This window comes from Crinia signifera, chromosome 3 (genome assembly GCF_055691185.1).
Source record: "Crinia signifera chromosome 3, ASM5569118v1, whole genome shotgun sequence".
Classification (NCBI taxonomy): domain Eukaryota; kingdom Metazoa; phylum Chordata; class Amphibia; order Anura; family Myobatrachidae; genus Crinia; species Crinia signifera.
Window position 1 is genome coordinate 296,271,366 of NC_139219.1, and position 19,913 is coordinate 296,291,278.

At 46.4% G+C, this 19,913-nt stretch overlaps 1 long non-coding RNA gene across 3 annotated transcripts; it reads left to right on the top strand.

Moving 5' to 3' along the window:
- The first annotated feature begins 6 nt into the window (after positions 1-6).
- Positions 7-12,034, top strand: LOC146064691 (uncharacterized). Of its 3 annotated transcripts, none has more exons than XR_014471839.1 (4): positions 7-560; positions 2,722-2,872; positions 3,537-3,668; positions 7,516-12,034. It is a non-coding gene; the product is annotated as an uncharacterized LOC146064691 (long non-coding RNA). The 3 variants fall into 3 exon arrangements; XR_014471840.1 differs by having other exon boundaries at positions 8-560; positions 11,192-12,034; XR_014471838.1 differs by having other exon boundaries at positions 12-560; positions 3,537-12,034.
- The last annotated feature ends 7,879 nt before the right edge of the window (positions 12,035-19,913 follow it).

Sequence of the window (19,913 nt, forward strand, 5' to 3'; positions counted from 1 at the left end):
CCTTTTTTTATAAGGTTACATTACACACATTTACAAGTCGAACAGGATGTAACCCTCCAAGTTAGGGTGTAACTTCTGATCATATTATGTGCATATCTTATGTGCATATTACATGTTTTATTTTGAAATATGGTGACATATAGAGCATATTCATGTGTTAGAATTTTAAGATTTCAGCGCGGTCAGTCACTGACTCACTGCAGTGCGCGCCGCATCCTCCTGTCTCCCGGGCCCGGCTCCGTGTGTGTGCGCTCTAGTGTCTCTGGAGGACTGCACCGACTCCGAGTCCTCCCTCCCAGGCGTTCCCATTCCCAAGATTGCAATGCGCGGGCCGGTGCCGTGCGTCATGACGTCACGCGCCGGCACCACGCACCCTGCGCACTCAGGAGGAGTCTCAACCTTCAGTCTCATCTCCCTCTTGGCGCGAATCTGTTCTGCCCAGTGCCTAGTGCCTTACTCCAGATTCCAGAGAGACTCTGCTCAGGGGTGCGGTGGCCATCCGGTGACACACTGACTGGGGCCGGGTTCACTTGCATCGGAGGAGCCTGCCACAGCACACTGTAAGTCCACTGCAGCAACTTATGCAGCAACTTAGGTGGCTCAGGCCTGGCTGTGTACTAAATAAATCTCCACACTCCAATCTCCATTGTGTGACGCACCTGCTGCAGGCTGCAGCTCATGTCACATGGTGGCATGTTGAAGTTGTTGGTATGCTGGTATATTAAGTATATTTAATATAATTATTTATTTTAATATGCCAGCAGCCCACCAAGCCACCATGTGACATGAGCTGCATCAGTTGCTGGGCAGGGGGGGCAGGATGCCATATGTCCCACAGGGCCACTCTATTACCTAGTGCCTCGGGCCACATGAATTCCCCCCCTCCCTTTGCGCTCACTTTTATACAGAGCGATGCACAGTGCAGTGCAGGCTTCGGTACTTGTGTAGTTTCACGGTGCCATTATGGCGCCGTGCGTCTGAGTCCCTTTGCGGGGCTCGCTTCGCTCGCCCACGCTGCGGGCTCGGTGGCTCGCTACGCTCGCCACACTATATAAAATCAACTCCATGCCAACATGGATAGTGGGGGTATGAACTATCCATGTTGGCATGGAGTTAAGTTACTTTTTTTGACATATTTTGTGGCGAGCGTAGAACCCGGAAGTAGCACGGAGCCATGCTGGTGCCGTGAAACTACACAAGTACCCAGGCTTCCCCACCCAGTCACCGGCTAATTGAAATGCGGCACCGTACGCCAGCCAATTAGGACTCGTGTTCCAGCAGCCGAGGTGATTGGCTGCCGGAATGTGAGCTCTGATTGTCTCACGAACCGGAGCCATAGTTGAAATAGCTGTCGGAGGGACTAGCAGCAGCATAAGTTGGGCTGGGGCTGGACTGAGCTCTGGCCGCATCTATGACAGCAACCCCAGCCCCTTCAAGAACCAGGTAAACACATGGCTCCGCCCCCTCTCCATTGTACTTTCCTCCCCTCCTAATCCAGTACCAATTCCTCCTTTCCCTGGCTTCCAACGCAACCCCTGCATTTCTCTGCCCTCTGTAGTGCCCTATGTCTCTCTATCCCTCCCAAGCGCCTGCATCTCTCTATCACACCCTACTTCTCTCTATCCCTCCCTAGTGATCTGTCTCTCCCCGCCATCACTGTCCCTGCCCTTCAGGCAGATGCCTTAATCGACCCCATAGTCACTTTAGATCAGGCATGGCCATACTATGGTCCTCCAGCTTTTGTTAAACTACACATCCCAGCATGCCTTGCCATAGTTTAACCATTCCCTATAGCAAGGCATGATGGGACTTGTAGTCTCACAACTGGAGGGCCATAGTTTGGACATGTCTGCTTTCGATAGCAGTGCAAATGTTAATAATCCTTGTACAAGTCTTAGGAAGGCAGACTGGGTCCCCCCATGAAGGAAATACAAATCTGGTTGGTTCGCCCTCTTTACCGCTGTGTATAAATGTCACCCAGTATATATCCGGCTTGCAGTCCGACATCTGCCATCAGCAGTAACCTATAAATACTGGCAATTTTAATTTTATGTTACGGGCGTGATTTTCTGTTGCACTCATACTGGGATTTCTATTATAATAAAGACCAGTCCTGCCAATAATGGCGAGTATTGGTAGTGTAAATACCCGTATATTGTACAGAAATCGCCCAGTGTGGTGTCTGTCCTGTGGTGATCGGGCTTCTAAATCTCCCACTTCATTGAGTGATTTCACCCTCTAAAAAGGTTTTAAGCTGAGGTTGGTTTGGCCTCTCCGGAGATGTGGGTGAGTTTAATCCCTGTCTTGTTCCTGCAACCTAACTATAACCTCCGGCATGTCTGCCACAGCTGCCAGCCGCCACCTAACCCTGAGCATCACCCCCTGCACTTTTTAAATATGGTATGAACACATGGGGGGAGAGGGGGTGAAGAGTCTGCAGATTGCTGCATGTACGTTCACTGTTCTACCCCCCTCTGTGCATGACCAATCAGAATTGTATCTTGCCACAATGTCCCGCAGGGATAACGGTTACTATGCTCATAGTCTTTGGGACGATCCATTGTTTGAGGATTTGGTAGGGAACCCTACCCATATTTGTTACTACCACTTTCCTCTAAACCCCTTATTTATGTTATGTTTATTAACTCTTTTTACACTGTGGGCCTTGCTCCTCTCCCTGCTGTGTCGCCCGATTTCCTCCCCCCCCCCCCCCTTCATCAGGTGTCAGTGCTCATGGAACAGAAGAGGAGTCTAATGAGCGAAAACAGAAACCTGAAGGAGCAGTCGGAAGAGGACATGGGGACACCAGTGTTTGGGAAGAAGCTGCTTCTGCTGCAGACTCAGATCGACAACTGCAGGAGGAAAACTACCGGTAATGGGAGAAGGGTGGGGCTAATGGTCAAGAGGACAAGCGCTTGCTTTACGCATGGATGTAGGAGCTTTGCGATCCGGTACATGTAGGGCTTGCTTGATGGCGGATTTTGCTGCCTATATGGGAACATGTAAATTATAGGGATTATAGCAGTTGCAACATATTTTTATTAACCCCTTCAGTGGTAATCCAGGAAGCTTTCCATGCTATGCTTCAGTGCTAACACTTCCAGGATTGCCACCGTCTTTTCCCCCTCCTTGGCTCCGTGCAGCACCGCTGAGCAATGAGCTCCCCTTCAGCCGCTGCCTGGCTGCGGCTGCCCGGCCCCAGCTCCTTCCTTCCTTCCTGGCTGTTTGCGGCTTGACATTGCTAACGTCACGCCATATGCAGCCAGCTGGGGTAAGTTCCGGAAAGCGCTGCCCGGCCTTGAGACACTCATCTGTGTTGTTTTTTTTTTAGGGAGCCCCCTCCAAAAAACCTGCCCTGTGGGGAGCACTCCCTAAACAAAAACAAAAAAACAATGACTGTAGGGGGATAAATGTCCAGAATGCACGGCTGTACATGTGCCCCCAGTGTAAATACTTAGGCTGCGTAAATGGCTTTGGATGATCTCTGTGAAAGGACGCGTAGAAGGTAACTTGTGATGTTTCTGGGCTTACTTCAGGCTGGAGAGCGCGAGAGATGACTACAGACTGGAACTGGATCGGGAGGTTCAGGATCTGCACATGCCTACCTAAGATCTAACCGTGCTGGCTCATGATGCGCAGTCACTCAAGGATGAGATGGACGTACTCAGGTGAGCAGTGGTCCAGGGAATGGGACTTTCAGGACTGTAATTGCAGAGAGATCACCTGCTTTATGACTTATTTATCCCTTGCCTGATGTGTGTCCACAACTTGTAATTTAGTGAGACTTAAATTAAATCTAGGCAAGTTGCATTATCAGACTATGCACAGCAACACAGACTTTTCCAGGAGTTGAGACAGCTGTACTTGTCTAAGTCTTGTATTTGTAAAGTAACACCGCAGGAGTGGAATGGATGCATCAAGAATCGAGAGGCTGAAAGTTGTATGGTAGAAGGAGCAGATTCCCCAACAGAGTAGTGATATGAGGATATGAGGAGGGAAATAGAGGCAGCAGGAAGCCACAGGCTAAAGGCCCCCATACATTAGTCCGACTTGATTTCCCCTGGAGGGGTCACGCACGATTAGGCACTTGAAGTGCCATGTTTTGAATGCGATTTATCATATGAAACTCCAGGGGAGCTGCAGGGGGAGAGGCGGACAAAGAGGCAGGTGCAGAAACAAAATTAGCTCCATAACATTGAGGCATAAAAGTATACACATAAACTGGGAGAGCCATTTGCAGTCATATAGAGAACGTGATCCATTTTATCAATTTTGTAGAGAAGTGATAGAGAATTGTGAGAAGAGGAAAGGAGGTAGAAAAGGAGGGCGATCAAGAGGTATAAAAGGTAGAAGGTGGTAAATGAAGGGGGGGATAAGGAAAGAGAAAAGGAAACTGAGAGGGTGTGGTGTGGTGAGGATAGTAATGGTTTGGGGTTCAGTCTAGAGGACTCGGTATCATATAGTGAAAGGGGAGGTGATCTGCTGGAGGGAGGCCCAAGGAGTCCGAACGGAGTTACATTTTTTAGAGGAGTGCTTAAGGATGCTTGTCATGTACTCCATGCGGTAGACGTGCCATAAGCGGGATATTATTGAGTGCATGGTGGGGGCCGCCAGCTTTTTTCTAATCCAAAGCAATCTGTCAAGTGGTCGCAGAGACCACATGACGCATCATTTTGTTTTGCGGCTTGGATAGGGTAGGGACATCTAGTGGTAGGAGACAATATTTGGGCTCATTTGGAATGGGTGCAAGTAATAGATTTTCTGTGAACTGGATGACCTCTTTCCATAGATCGGCTATCTTAAGGCATGTCCACCAGATATGCATAAATGACCCTGCAGCATCACATCCTCTCCAACATCTGTCTGACGCGTTGGGGTATATTTTGCTAAGTCTGGAGGGAACATAATACCATCTATAGAGTATTTTATATGTGTTTTCTTTGATTTTGACACAAATAGACCTAGAGGCAGCATTGCAGCAAATCTCTGACCAGTCCTCATCCGTTACTGAACCGTTAAGGTCCGTTCTCCAAGCCTTTTCAGAAGCTGTTAGTTGGGGGGTGGATTTGTCAGTGAATAGTGTGTATATAAGACAAATTAATCCTCTGGTGTTGGAACGTCGAAGGCACAGTGCCTCAAAAGTAGATAAGGGTCTATTGGTGACAATAGGTTTCACTGTGAAGTGAAGATGTCTGAGTGGGAGGTATTGGAAGAAGTTCCTAGTGGGTATGCCTTTGTCGGTTTGGATCTGAGAGAACTGGGGAAAACTCTCATCTCTGGTGATGTCATTAAGAAACATTATACCTCTGTCTTTCCACGAGAGGAACGCGGTATTGTGCATACCCGGGGGAAATGCAGTGTTATGTAAGATAGGGGATGGGTTAGGTGCTAGATTATACTTTTTGTTTGCAAAATCCCAAACAGCCAGGGACCGAGATACTATCGGATGGGTTTTACCTTTTGGGTCGTTTAGGTCTCTGGATCCAGAGAAGGGAAGAGATGGAGGAAAGTCCCAATTCGGCAGCCTCAATATCTATCCAGACCTTCCCCGCCTTGTGATTACACCATTGGGCACAGTAAACAATACTATATTGCAGCCCAGTTAGCTTAGTCTGGGATGCCCAGTCCTCCACTCTGTGTGAGACCTTGTAATGTTAGCAGACGGATTCTGGGATGTTTGTTTGCCCATATAAAACGGGAAGTTTGAAATCTCAGAAATGTAAACACATAGGAAGGGACAAAGATCGGTAGGGTCTGAAAGAGATAAAGGAGTCTAGGGAGTACGTTCATCTTCACTGAGTGTATTCTGCCTATCCATAATATAAAGTGGGAGGATCAAGCAAGTAGGTCTGTTTTGATTTGATCTAGAACCCGGGGATAATTTGCCTGGAATAGCTGGTGCAGCTGGTCAGTCAAAAACGATGCCGAGGTATTTAAGCTTTCGTTTGGGCCAACTAAATGGGAAAGAGGCTTCCAGCGTTTGTTTGGTTGGCCCAGAGAGATAAAAGTCTAGAACTTCAGTCTTGTCAGCATTCATTTTATAGCCAGAATATTGGGAATATAGATCTGTTTCAGCTAAAAGAGGTTGTAAGGATTGAGTTGGGTTTCCCAAACACAGCAAGATATCGTCGGCATATAGTGCAATTTTATGTTCAGTCGCCCCAACCTGCACTCCGTTGATATCCGCGTTGTCGTATTCTTGTGGCGAGGGGTTCCATTACTATTGCAAATATTAAGGGTGAGAGTGGGCAGCCCTGTCTGGTGCCATTTGTGATTCCAAAGAGTGAGGAGGTGCCGCGGTTGACTGATACTGTGGCAGATGAGAATTGAAAAAGGGCTTGAATGCCTTGAAGAAATTTCCCATCGAAACCCATTTTTCTAAAGACCCGGAAGGCAAAGGACCAGGAAATACTGTCAAATGCCTTCTCAGCGTCCATAGTTAGGATTAGAGACGGCAACTTATGTTTATGAATGGAGTGTATTATGTCTAAAGCTCGTCTGTTGTTGTCTGATGACCCGGGATGAAGCCAACTTGGTCAGGGTGGATTAGATGGGGAAGATACGTGGTTAGTCGTGTCGCTAACATTTTTGCATACATTTTTAGATCAACATTAAGTAGGGATATTGGTCTGTAATTAGCACATTTTGTGGGGTCCTACCTGGTTTCGGAATCACTATTATAGAATATTTGCTTTTAGAGAGGCTGGAGCAAAAGCTGCGCCATTCAGTATATTGTTAAACAAGGAGGTGAGATGAGGGGCAAGTTATTTTGAAAATACTTTATAGTATTGGGCTGTAAAGCCATCGGGACCTGGGGCAGAGGAGGGGCGCATAGATTTAATGGCCGCGGTGGTTTCTTCTAATGGGATGTCTTGGTTTAAAGCATATTGTTGGTTGTTCGATATACTAGGCAGAGGTGTATTCGATAGATAAGATTGTACCGCCTCCGATTCACCCAGGGGAACAGGGGGTACCTTTAAGTTGTATAGGGAGCTATAGAAGTCTCTAAATTCTTCCACCATTATCTGGGAGTTATATGTGGGGCCATTTAGTTTATTTGAGGGAAGTTTGTCAATGGTGGCCAGGGCTTGTTTACGCCTTAGCTTGTTAGCTAACAGAGAGTCGATTTTGTCTGATTTGTCATAGAACCGTTGGCGCAGTTTCTGTAGGGTAATCGCTGCCTGGTGGGAGAGGAGAGTATTTAACTGACCTTTTAAGACTGTCTATCTGTGCGAGGAGTGATGCTGTGGGAGAAAGTTTATGTTGGGCCAGTAAAGCGGAGATTTGAGTTTCTAAAGAAGAGATCTCAAGAGCTTATTTTTCTCTTTCCTCCACTAGGTGACACTGGAGAGTTACAGTGGGGAATAGAAGGGCTACCACAGGGAGCTTGGCACTTTAAAATAATTAAAAGTGACTAACTCCTCCCCTTCTACTTCCTCTCCTAGCCAGTCTTAGCATGTGCCCTACGAGAGCTGGGTGCATTCTTTGCTCACTCCTGGGCTTTTTTATTTTTAGAGATTCTGCAATCAGCAGGAGGACAGGCAGGTAGCTCCCTGTCCCTACCTGCCTGCAACGAGGGCGCTGTCGGCGGGTCCGGTCGCAGCTGCGTGCAGCTTGCCTCCGGAACCCGGCTGCAGAAACCACAGCTCCTGAGGTCCCGTCGCCGCTGCACGCAGCAAGCCGCATCCGACAGCTATGGCAGGGGTAAGTATAGAACTGGTCCCACGTTAGCGGGGGATTCAGTTTTCACTACGCGGCAAGGCACTTTTAAAAGCAGCGCCAAAAACGAAGAGCGGAGTTGGGCGCGCGGCATGCAGGGGACTTCAGTTTCCTCCTTCACAGTGCGGAGTACGCGAGGTGGCGGCCATTAATAGCGGCAGCGCAGACCCGGCTTCACTCAAGGCGGCTGAAAGTGCGGTGACGCTGGTAACAGTGAGTCACAGAGGGGGGTCAGGGCGGCTTGGGTGTGTATTTATATACAGTGCGCGACTCTGCGTGATATACCTCCTCTCCTGTCCGGTGCTTAATTCTCTCCCTCTCTCTTTGTACGATTGAGGAGTGTATGATGGCTAGTGGGGCTCCTAAAAAGATAACCTGCAAAAAAATGCGGCTCCAAGGTAACCCCACATGCTGAGGTCGCCATTTTATGTGACCCCTGTACTGCAGGTCCTCCAGTGGCTCCTCCTTCACAGGAGACTCCTATATGGGCTTCTCAGTTGTCCACAGTGATTTCTCAGCTAGCATCTGAGTTAAATATTGGGTACTGCTACTAGTAATCGCATTTGCTGCACAACTAATCATGCTATTATCTCAAATATTTGTAATGATTTAATGATTGTTTTTTCTCAGAGTGGTTTGGAAGAAATTGTGTATTATTAACAGGAATCCATGAGAGACTGCTGTCAGAAGGCACTAACCGATATCAGGACCCTCATGGGGTTAGAGGTTTCTGAACATCTATGGACCACTGACATGCAGGTTACATATATATTGAACCGAAGTGAGATGCCCAAAACTTCCATGGATTCCACAATGCCCTCTAAAATCTGAGGCAGAAATAGTTGTTTTTTTTTCTTCAAATTTTACAACAAAGCATATTATCTAATACCTATAGTATTTGCAACACATTGCCCAATGTGATTAATCTTATTTTTTTTTTTTGTGCAAATAAATTCATTTTACAGTTATGGAAGTATTACAGTCATCTAATCATTGATTATGATCTGCATATCTCTTACTATCAAATAGCAGACAGTCAGGACTTACTACATTTATTTACAGCACAGTCCAATATACGTGGACTCACTTAACCAAAGTTTTATTGACATCCCCACTATGTCCCCCAATGAGTTGCATGATTGCTACCACAATGCTGATTCAATATGTTTATGATCTAATGATGGGCTTAAATTCTTTACAGGATTCTCTTAGACACCTTTTATATTACTACTACTAAATCTAAGTGACACAGTGCTGACAAAGTACAATATACTGACATCATTGTTCATGTAAGGCTCTGATACACGCACTGACAGAAGCCCCAGCACTGGATATATCCGATACATCGTATATCTGTCTTTACTGTAATTAACAACAGGCAGCGGCCTTGGGAGTTTGAACACATTTACATGGGGGTTCACATAGACCCATTGGGTGCTACAGTTGCGCACTTGACCGAGTGGCATGTGATTTACCAACATGTTTAAGGACTGTGGCGGCTGCTGCAGCCCTTGTATAGAAATTACAGGACACTGCACACTATGTGTCTCTAATACTACATCTTTTCTAATGAACTACTCACGGACAAGGCACATTTTCAGTGCATGGTTCTCTCGTTGGCCACTCCTGCTCCCACTCTTCAATGTGGTTAAGACTCGCCGCCACTCGCGGCGAGTCTTAACCCCTGCAGCAGATGAGCGTCCGCGGCAGGGAGCTGGCAGGGGGACGGTGGCAGCCAGGGAGATTAAAATCTCCCTGGCTGCCCCAGAACATATGTGGAGGGGAGTAGGGCTCATCGGGACCCAGGCAGCAAAAGCTGCCCCCTCTATAGCCAGCGGGGGACTCAGTATTCACTGCACCCGATCGTGCATATGTAATGATCGGGTGCAGTGAATATATGAATATCTAATGAGCCGCTCGAGAGCTCCGGCCCCCTGCTGGCTGCTCTGTGAAAATTTTCTTTTTTTTTTTTAAATATATTTTTTAATTAAATATATATTCATGTGCTATAAGCACATGAATAAAAATAACATGCCCCTTCACAGAAAAAAAATCCTGATTTTTTTTACACCAAAATTAAAAAAAAAAAACCTTTTAGTTTAAAAGTTCACATTGCAGTTCTCCATGAAAAGATGGAGAAATGCTACACGGAGAGACACGGCGAAAATTACTTAAAAAGACGGCGAAAATATCACATTGAATAGGGTGGTTCACTTTTGGAGAGCAAAATGCTCCTTCCAACGCGAAAATAGCACAAACTCGCCATAAAACACGGCAAATTTTTCTCATTGAATATGGCCCTAAGTAAGGATGGTAACAATGAAGCAAACATAATATCTATATGCAAACTGACATTTCTTCTTTAAACGCTCATCATGACATGATAGAAAGAAAAGGTAAACTGATTGTCCAGTATATTATCATCTACCGCAGTGGTTCCCAACCCTGGTCAAGTACCCCCAACAGTGCACGTTTTCCAGGTCACCCGGCAGGTGCACTCATTATTCAGGCACATTTGAAAAGATCCACAGGTGGAGCTAATTACAGCACTTGTGATTCTGTGTGGAGACCTGCAAAACATGCACTGTTGGGGGGGTACTTGAGGATCAGGGTTGGGAACCACTGATCTACCGTATCACTACGTTAATGTTGGGTTAATGGCTACTTCCATTTCAGTCAAATCAAACAACACTTCACTTTCTATGTAGGATTCACACAAGTGAATCTTATGAGGTTACTAACTCTCCCCAGGTTTAAAATTGACAAAGTGTCCAAAGTATAATCAGGAAAGTATCACATGTAGTAACAAAATTGAATAACTGAACATGATTGGAGAAATGCTCTTGTAGAGATCATTAAATACACTAAATTGGTAAAGAGTGAAATGACAGGAGATATGTTGGAGTACAACAAAACATGTAGTTATCATGTGACAGAGTTGGGTGAGCTAGTAGAAAATCTTGATAAAAAGGGTACTCATTGAATTGTTTCTTATGATGTTTTCTCAAACATACGGCCTCATAAGCCATGGACATTACCATAAGGATTATAGTATATTTACAAGGTTTCTAAATGGTTACAAACAAGATCTATTGTAATAAATTTTACTTTTACTAATTAATATAGTGGATATCCATCATGAAGATGTGAAAAGTAACACATGGTATATTAAAGAAACACATTTATGTACATTATGCCAAGTTTATAAAATTTTATTTTGACTTTGTGAACATAATTAAAACATGGTACAAGCATCACAAATACTAAACTGATGGTGACATTAAAAGGAAAATGTAATGAAATTGTTTGGGTTAAAATTAGTTTATTAAACAGACGTGAGTGATGTGATTCCCTACAGTTGGTTTACTTGTTTGAACCCCAATAACTGGTTCGCATAAGTCAATGTTATATATGCTTTGAGAAGTTTAATGTTTTTTTCCAAGATAATATTATTGATTTCTCTGTATATTAGGGAAATGACTCAAGAAGGTTTTCCAATGTATTAAGAGAGAGACTGATGATGCATTTTGCGAGATATATGAACTTTCATCAGAGATATGACGAAGTTCAGAGGATGGAACTGTTAAAACAGAAATAACGTATCAATAACTCTATGCTTTTGTTATACTCTGTTTTCTCAAATATTTATTTATTTATTGCTGCAGGTGGCGTTAGCTTGTTGCACAAGGTACTAGCCATGGCGTATGAGGCCTACCCTTTGCGCTACGCAGCAGGTGTTTGTTAGAAGCAGCAACCATTTTGGCTATCATGACTTGCATAAAAATATTATAAAATGGCTGAAGATACAGAACAGTGCTGTAAAAGTGATTTATTATAGAGAATTGTTTCTGGTTTTAGAAGCTTAAGAATGTGATGTTGACAGTATAATGGAGCAAGGACAGACAGCTAGACTCCACAAACTTATCAATAATATGGGAACAGGGCCACACATGCGTAGACCCCAAGGCCACTGAATCTTTGCCTAGTAACAAGGAAGTTGGGTTAATTATGACATCATGATTGAAAGCAGAGCTTGCCAATAAAACTCAATGCTTATGAGTAATTAATTAATGTGATTAAGGTTTAAATATCAGAGTTAGAGAAGGAAGAAAAAGGCAGTTGAGGAAGAACCAGCAAGCACGGGGGGCTGGAGGTAATTATGAAGGAGGTTTAATCATGGCTGATCACTGTCCTTGAAAGGTGTCCATTTTGATTTGATTTAGAATTACTGTTCAAGTATTAGCTAATCAATTTCATGTTTCTTGTGTTAGTCTGCTTTTGCAAATACCTGTAATGAAGCTATTTTTTAAGTAAATCATTGTCATACATTTTATAACAAGGTTGTGTTGGTGTGCAATCATTTCAGCGTTGCCGTTATATTTAAAGGTTATAAAGTAAATCTATATAAGTTTGGGTTATCAATCATATCTAGGCGTTATCACTTCATTATCACTGTGACTGTGGTGCTTACCCATGGCGTAGACTGAGACGGCGCTTGGAGATGACATCACCACCTCCCTGTCTCCTCTGCTGTCTGCACAGTACAGCAGACGGGATGCAGTCAAAATACCGACAGGGTCAAAATCCCAAATGGGACAAAATCCCGACAGGTTCAAAATCCCGACAGGTTCAAAATCCCGACATTTAAAATCCCGACAGGGTCAAAATCCCGACATTATAGATTGTACAGGTGAAACAGTCTACATGACTTTCCGTCGACAGGTGCGAGGTCAACATGGGCTTTTTCAGTTTTTTGAGCCGACATGTGCCGACAGGCGGTATTTCATGCCCTACCATCCACTAGGGCGTGGTGGGAGAATAAAATAGTGTGCCCGAAGCATTGCGAGCTAAGCGAGGGGCTGCGGTTCACTTCCAACTGTGTCCATGTCGACTGTGTCGACATTCGGGTCAAGAAACAGTGAAAAAAACCTGTCGACGGAAAGTCATGTAGACTGTTTCACCTGTACATTCTATATGTCGGGATTTTGACCCTGTCGGGATTTTGTCCATGTCGGGATTATGTCCTTGTCGGTATTTTGACCCATTCGGGATTTTGACCGTCGGAATTTCATACCGAATCCCAGCAGACAGCAGTGGAGGCTGTGTGCACCCCCTGCCCAACCTCCATACTGACCGCAGGACACTGCGGTCCAGAGGTTGGGCTTCCCCCATTGATTAAACAGGTACACCGGGTCATCTGACCACGCTCCCGTTTACCACTGCCCTCTACTCAGGTCCTAGCCGTTTTCAACTCGGGTCAGGACCTGGGTAGAAGTCCCATGTAAGTGGACACATGTTGACCCATTTACACCGCCGCTGACCTGGGTTTTGGCGGAGGTGTAAAAGGGGTATAAGTTAACCCTGTACCCCTATCCCGATCCTCCCAGCTGCCTGACCCTAACTCTCCCAGCTACTGCCTAACAACCCTAACTCCAGCACCCCTCCACCTAACCCCCTCTAATAGTGCCTAAACTTTAACCACACCATCTTTGGCCAGATCCTAACCCGCCCCGGCATACATATGTTCAGGATGCCGGCTGTGGATATTCCGGCTTCTGTGTTCTAACAGCATTGGGGATGCCGGGTCTGTATCCTGGCTGCCGGGATCCGTGCATAAGCTGTCCACATACGGGTGCTGCACTGTGTAATTGCAGCAGTGTTGTTAGGCGTTAGTGTGCAGATTGAAAATACACCAAACTTTTGAGCTGACATCATACAGGTAATGTACTGTATGTCTACATAATATCAGAGGCAGCTGTATTTATATTTTTTTGACTGTCATAGTACGGGTATTAAAAGTTTGAAGTTAGTCACTAATTGCTGCCATATTTCTGACACAATCCATCCCACATTAATAAATGCACCTTTTCAATACTCCAAAATGTTTCAATTAGAGAGAACTGCCCTGACTATACCTCTTTCCATTGCAGGTGAGGTGATAAATGTTCCATACTGCACCCCCCACAACTACATTCCCCTTGTCATCAGAGCTGACTTGGGGCCCCCTGTCCCCCAAAGTTGGTTAGGTGTGTGGGGCAGTGTACTGATTTGGTGGAACGTTGGTCTGATGTATAGCCAGCTTTAACATGTGCTGGAACAGGTTGGCACTCTCTTGTATAGGTGTAAATGCCTGGGATGACAATCTAATGGTCCCTCGTCGGAGCCATACAATATATCCACAAGAAAAATAGCACTCACCAGGGCTTTTGTCAATTTCTCACTGCTGTCTTTATTCCATCAGCAGGGTATACATCAGTACAGATAAGTCAGGTCGACGTTTCGGCCACAGAACGTGGCCTTAATCATGACCACATCAGAGACAGACACACCATGTGGAGAGAGAGTTAAGGCCCATACACACAGTGATTTTGAGCTGATAGCAGCTCAGTTTTGCAGTTTGAGCTTCTTTCAGTTAAAAAGCCGCCCAGTGTGGACGGCCTGACGATAAATGGTGAGGGCTGATGTGCGCTCCTGCACCATCGCCGGCCTCCGCCGCTCATCTTATATTACCAGCAGGTGAGTGATGGGGTAGACTGGTTCCTATAGTGGCCTGCTATGGAAAGCCGTCCACCCCTGGGAAAACCGCTTAGATGGGCGAAAATCACTTAGTGTGTATGCACCTTTTAGATGTGGGTGGGATGTATCGAAATCTAAATTGTAGTATAAAAATAAAGATGGCTACATTCAAAAGCAGCCAGTATTTACCGTGCACAGAAAAACATACATATCTTTGCCCTCATTGCATAGCAGCATAGTCAGAATCAGGCCCTGGAGGAGATAAACATGGACCTGCTAACCAAGCCAAGATTTACCTCCGCTGTCCCCATCTAACGGTACTCCTGGCCTTCTGTTAGATCTTGTGTAGATGGATCCAGTTGTTGCTTGTAGACTGGAGAGGGTGACGCAGGAATCGCCAGGTATCTCTAGCCGCACACAATGTGCTTCTGGGTCAGTACACAGTGTTATGTTCACACCTCATAGAGCGAGAGGATGCTGTAATTGGCGGAAATGTGCGCAGGAGCGTTTAGCTGAGATCCTGAAATTCCTCATCCTTAATCTCCCGGCTCCAGCAAGCACCAGTACAAAGTTACTACTTCACATCCTAGTATACCTGATCACCTGGTGCAGAGGCTGGTCAGAGATCAGCCAATAATACACAGCAATGGTTTTATACGGTTCAGTTTACCTTGGCTACAGTGCACACAAAATCGTTTTATAAAAGGGCAGGAACGTAGTTAGTATATAGGGCCAGGTGGATGCAGGGTTAGGAGGGGGGGGGGTCTTCTCCCCTCACCACATCTGTGCACTTTCCTGCAGTCCCTACATTCTTCTGCCCACTGTCGTAGGAGATGCCTCTCATCCTATCCATGCTCACTGTCTCCCCTTTAGAATGTAAGCTCTCACGAGCAGGGCCCTCTTTCCTCATGTGCTTCTCCTTCTCTTACTTAAACCATCTTCAATGCCACCCTGATACATATTTTCTCTGCGCTATCCCACTGTGGGAGCTGCATACCACACTCCTCTGTAACTGGGCCTATGGATTCCGTGTGGCGCCGTATAAGTAAAGCATAATAATAGGATTATTAATAATAGTCTACACTTCCTCTGTCTCTGAGTATAGGAAAATGTACTTGCTGGAAATAGAGAATTACTGACATTTAGCTGAATTTCCGCCTTCAGCTCTCACTTCTATAGTAGAGGGAACTTCTTGCTGTCTCAGGAGTGTAGGAACCTGCTTTCTGGTAGCCTGATCTGTTCTGTGCCTTCTGTCCTTTATGGGATTAGATAGACATCCAGGCCGACTTTGATGCTTTCAGAATCATAAAATAAAAATACAGCTGGAGAGGATTGGTTTTGGACAAACAACGCTCTGAGGCAGCGCTCATTCTCTGTGTTCTAGCTGGCAGAGCACTTTCTCCACCGTGTTCTGCGCAGCACTATGTAATACCCCTTTTACACCAAAATCCTGGATCCGACCCGGTATTTGGAACACTGTTCCAAGCTAGGTCGGATCCGGGATTTTGTTCCGTTTACACTAAGGTGCCGATTCGCAGGGGCGGTGCTTGAAGATGACATAATCTCCAAGTGCCGGGGATTGCCGGATCGCCGCGCTGGGGCAAGCCCAGCACCAAGGTAAGCTGCTGGGTTGCTCCCAGCCCCCGTTTGCACACAGGCATCCATTCACCTCCTCCCTGTCTCCGTTGCTGTCTGCGGACCGGAGGTTGGGCTTCCCCCATTGCTGTTAACGGGAGCTGGGTCGGATGACCCAGCATACCCGTTTACACTGCCCGTGTCCTACCCTGGACAGGACCTGGGTGGAAGTCCCCATGTAAAGAGACACGGGGTGACCCCTTTTACACCGCCGCTGACCCAGGTCCACGAGGGAAAAAAAACCTGGTTTTTGCATCGGTAAAAAAGGAGTATTAATAACCTTGCCACGTTATATGGCTGGTGTCTGATCACGATAATGTTGTGGCCAGGTCTCTCAGGAGATGGTCTCCATATTGAAGCTGCTGCAACATCTGGCAGTAATCGGAATGAAAGCACAATCTAGGCCTGAGCTTAAATAAACACGTTCTAGGTTCAGCCTCTAGGAAACTGCAAATAAAAAGATATTCTATAGAAAGCGGCTAATTTCCATTTTTAATTAAGTTTTATATTGTCAGCATTTAATCAAAAATGACCACAAATTGTTATTAGACCAATATTCCTAACGAGGGGTGGATGTAGCAAAGCTTAGAGAGGTAAAGTACTAACCAGTCTGCTACTACCACATTAGCGGCAGTGTTTAAAAAATAACAGTTAGGGGCCACTTGTTACGTTCTCTTTTTTAATACATTTCCCCCTAGTACCTTTCTCTGTGAACCACCCCCCCCCCCCCCCCCAACCCTATCCAGCCCCGGCATATTTACAATTGGAATACCAAGTCGTCTCCGGAATTGTGTGGTGTCGCAGTTTTGGCGCTGGTTTTCTGACCAGTGTCGGGATTCCGACTGTCGGTATCACTAACGTTTCTCCCACTTGGTGTATGGGCGCGCAAACCATAATACTCTGTTTTCATTGCTCTCAAAGTGACAGAATGTAAATAAACCATTTTGTCCGGCTTCTTTTATGGTTAAGATTATCTATGCAATCTTTCTGGTTAGAATGGTAATGTCTGGTAACAAATGACAATAAACCATTTGCTCCTACATACTGGAAAATGGACGGAAAATGATAGTTTGATTTAACCAATTTCTCCAAACAGATTTGTCCATTTCCTGTCTTTTTGGGAGCAAATGGTTTATTGTCATTTGCTCCTAGGTCATTACCAGATTTTCATTCCAACCAGAAAGGTTGTATACAGTAGATAATCTTACAATATGTTTCTAAGTTATGGAACCTATGGCACTCCAGCTGCTGTGAAACTACACATCCCAATATGGCACTGCCACAGCTCTAGCATACCCTAACTCAGTGGTAGCCAACCCTAGCCCTCGAGAGCTACCAACAGTGCACATTTTCCAGACAACCTAGCTGCTGCACAGCTGCAATCATTAATCACTGACACATTTTAAAAGATACACAGATGGAGCTAATTAGCTCACTTGTGATTCTGTGAGGAGACCTGCAAAACATGCACTGTTGGTAGCTCTCGAGGACTAGGGTTGGCTACCCCAGCCCTAACTGCAAAACTGGCAGTGCATGCAGGGATGTGTAGTTCCACTGAAGCTGCAACGACAAATTGCTTACCCTCGGTTTAGCCCTGGGGTAGCCAACCCTAGTCCTCGAGAGCTACCAACAGTGCATGTTTTGCAGGTTTCCTCACAGAATCACAAGTGAGCTAATTAGTTCCATCTGTGTATCTTTTAAAATGTGTCAATGATTAATGAGTGCAGCTGTGCAGCAGCTAGGTTGTCTGGAAAATGTGAACTGTTGGTAGCTCTCGTAGGCTAGGGTTGGCTACCACTGGTTTAGCCGATGTTTGAGATTAGTAGTTCCTTGGTTTCCCAGCTGTAGTCTCTCCTGGTGCTGTCTCTTGCAGCATGCCTACAGCTCTTCTCCATACTGCTGTGAGCCATGGAGGGTTGGAAATGATGGGGGACGGGCACGTAGGGGTTAGAAATGATGGGGTACTGGCACGTGGGGGTTGGAAATGATGGGGGACGGGCACGTGGGGGTTGGAAATGATGGGGGACGTGCACGTGGGGGTTGGAAATGATGGGGGACGGGCACGTGGGGGTTGGAAATGATGGGGGACGGGCACGTGGGGGTTGGAAATGATGGGGTACGGGCACGTGGGGGTTGGAAATGATGGGGGACGGGCACGTGGGGGTTGGAAATTATGGGGGACGGGCAGGTGGGGGTTGGAAATTATGGAGGACGGGCACGCGGGGGTTGAAAATGATGGGGGGGGGGTGCAAATTTAATTTTACACCCACTTAAAAACCTTCCAGCACTTTGTCTAGGGTCCAGGGTGGTCTCCTCACTTTTTCATGCACTACATCCAGGTCCATTCTTGTAAAAGACTACCACAAATTGCCATTTTTAACTGGATCTCGCAGTTCAGGATACAAACTCGCACCTAATTAGATGGGCAATGTCCATGTAAAAGAGGAAGAAAAAAAAATAAGAATGAGGAACATTGATCTACAGTAAACATACAATTCCATGTTACTGTAATGCAAAAATGTGTGTCGGCGCCTTGCGCCTCTCAGGGAGGAGGAGGAACAGGAGCTGGAAGGAGCCTAGAGAAAGGTTATTTGTGATAAGGGGAGTAAGGTAGAGCCATGGGGACATGGGTATGCCGGTCAGTAGCCCCAACACCTGCCTGGGTGCAGTGACCAGACAACCGCACCAGCTAGCAGCTTCTGATCGCGGATACACCCCTGCAGCCTATAGTGGTTTGTCTCATTTAACCCCTTGAGTGGTGGGTTTTGCTGGGGCAGGACAAACCTACCAGGGCAGGTTTGTTCTGCCCCAGCAAAACCCACCACAGATCATATGCCGCCGCCCCCCCTCACCTTCGCTCTGGCGTTAGTACGCCGGAGCTCCCCTGCCGCCGCTTCCCCAGCCGCCTGTCAGTCATCAGACTTGGGGATGTTTCGCGGGGGCTCGGGAGCCTGAACTCTCCCGAGTCCCCCCGAACATCCCCGAGCCTGCCGCCTATGTCACAACACTAGTGATGATTGGCAGCGGGGGAGCTCTGGGTACACCAGAGTGGGGGGACACAGGAGGGTTGGGGGGGTGACGGAGGGGGGGACCCCTAAAGGTAGTGCGCCAGTGGTGCTCCGATTGAGGCACCACTGGCGCTCACCTTCTACATAGTGGCATGCCCAGAAATTTTCCGGGACAGCCGCTGCGGCAGCGCAGCTGAGCCCGGAGAATTTCCAGGTATACCACTTAAGTGGTAAACAGACAAGGGGGGGTATTCAAATGTTTACTTTTGGGCGTCATATTTATCACACCTTTCAAATTCACGCATCTGACGTCTTTTGAAGTAATGGTCGGGTTTGCTATTCAAATGTTTTTTCTTTAGACGTCTAATATGCTGTAGTTGTCTTATTTATCACGCCCATTTATTGCCCTCTTTTAATCTCACGCCCATTTTATCACGGAATGCATATATTTTATTTGCGTACCATTTTATTCTTTTTTTATTCCCTATTTTGTTCCACCTGTCTTTACCCTGCCCTCTGCCCAGTCATACAAGTTTGTCTCCATTATAAGAGTGCCCCTCACCCCATTAAGCAGATGCCATTTAATTTTGCACTGCCCTCGCCCAACTACACCGATGTGTCCTGTACAGTGATTCTGAAGGGTGCCAGACGGGGTCCCGGCGTCAGGATCCCGACATTTAAAACAATGACAAGCGGGTTCCCGACGGCCACCGGCTATTCTCCCTCGTGGGGGTCCACGACCCCCATAGAGGGAGAATAGAATAGGTGGCGAGTGTAGCGAGCTCGCAAGGGGCTTTGTTTCACTTACCATTGTGTCTGAGTCCGGTCAGTCAGGATCCCAACGTCGGGCTAATGACTGTCAGGATCCCAACATCGGGCTAATGACTGTCAGGATCCCAACGTCGGGCTAATGACTGTCAGGATCCCGTCTGTCGGAACCCTATACCACACCCGGTTCTGAAAAGCAGATGTGCGAGCAAGCGGATGCCATATTCAGGAAGCTGCTGGGGAAGCCGAAAAACAGAGGATGTGTGC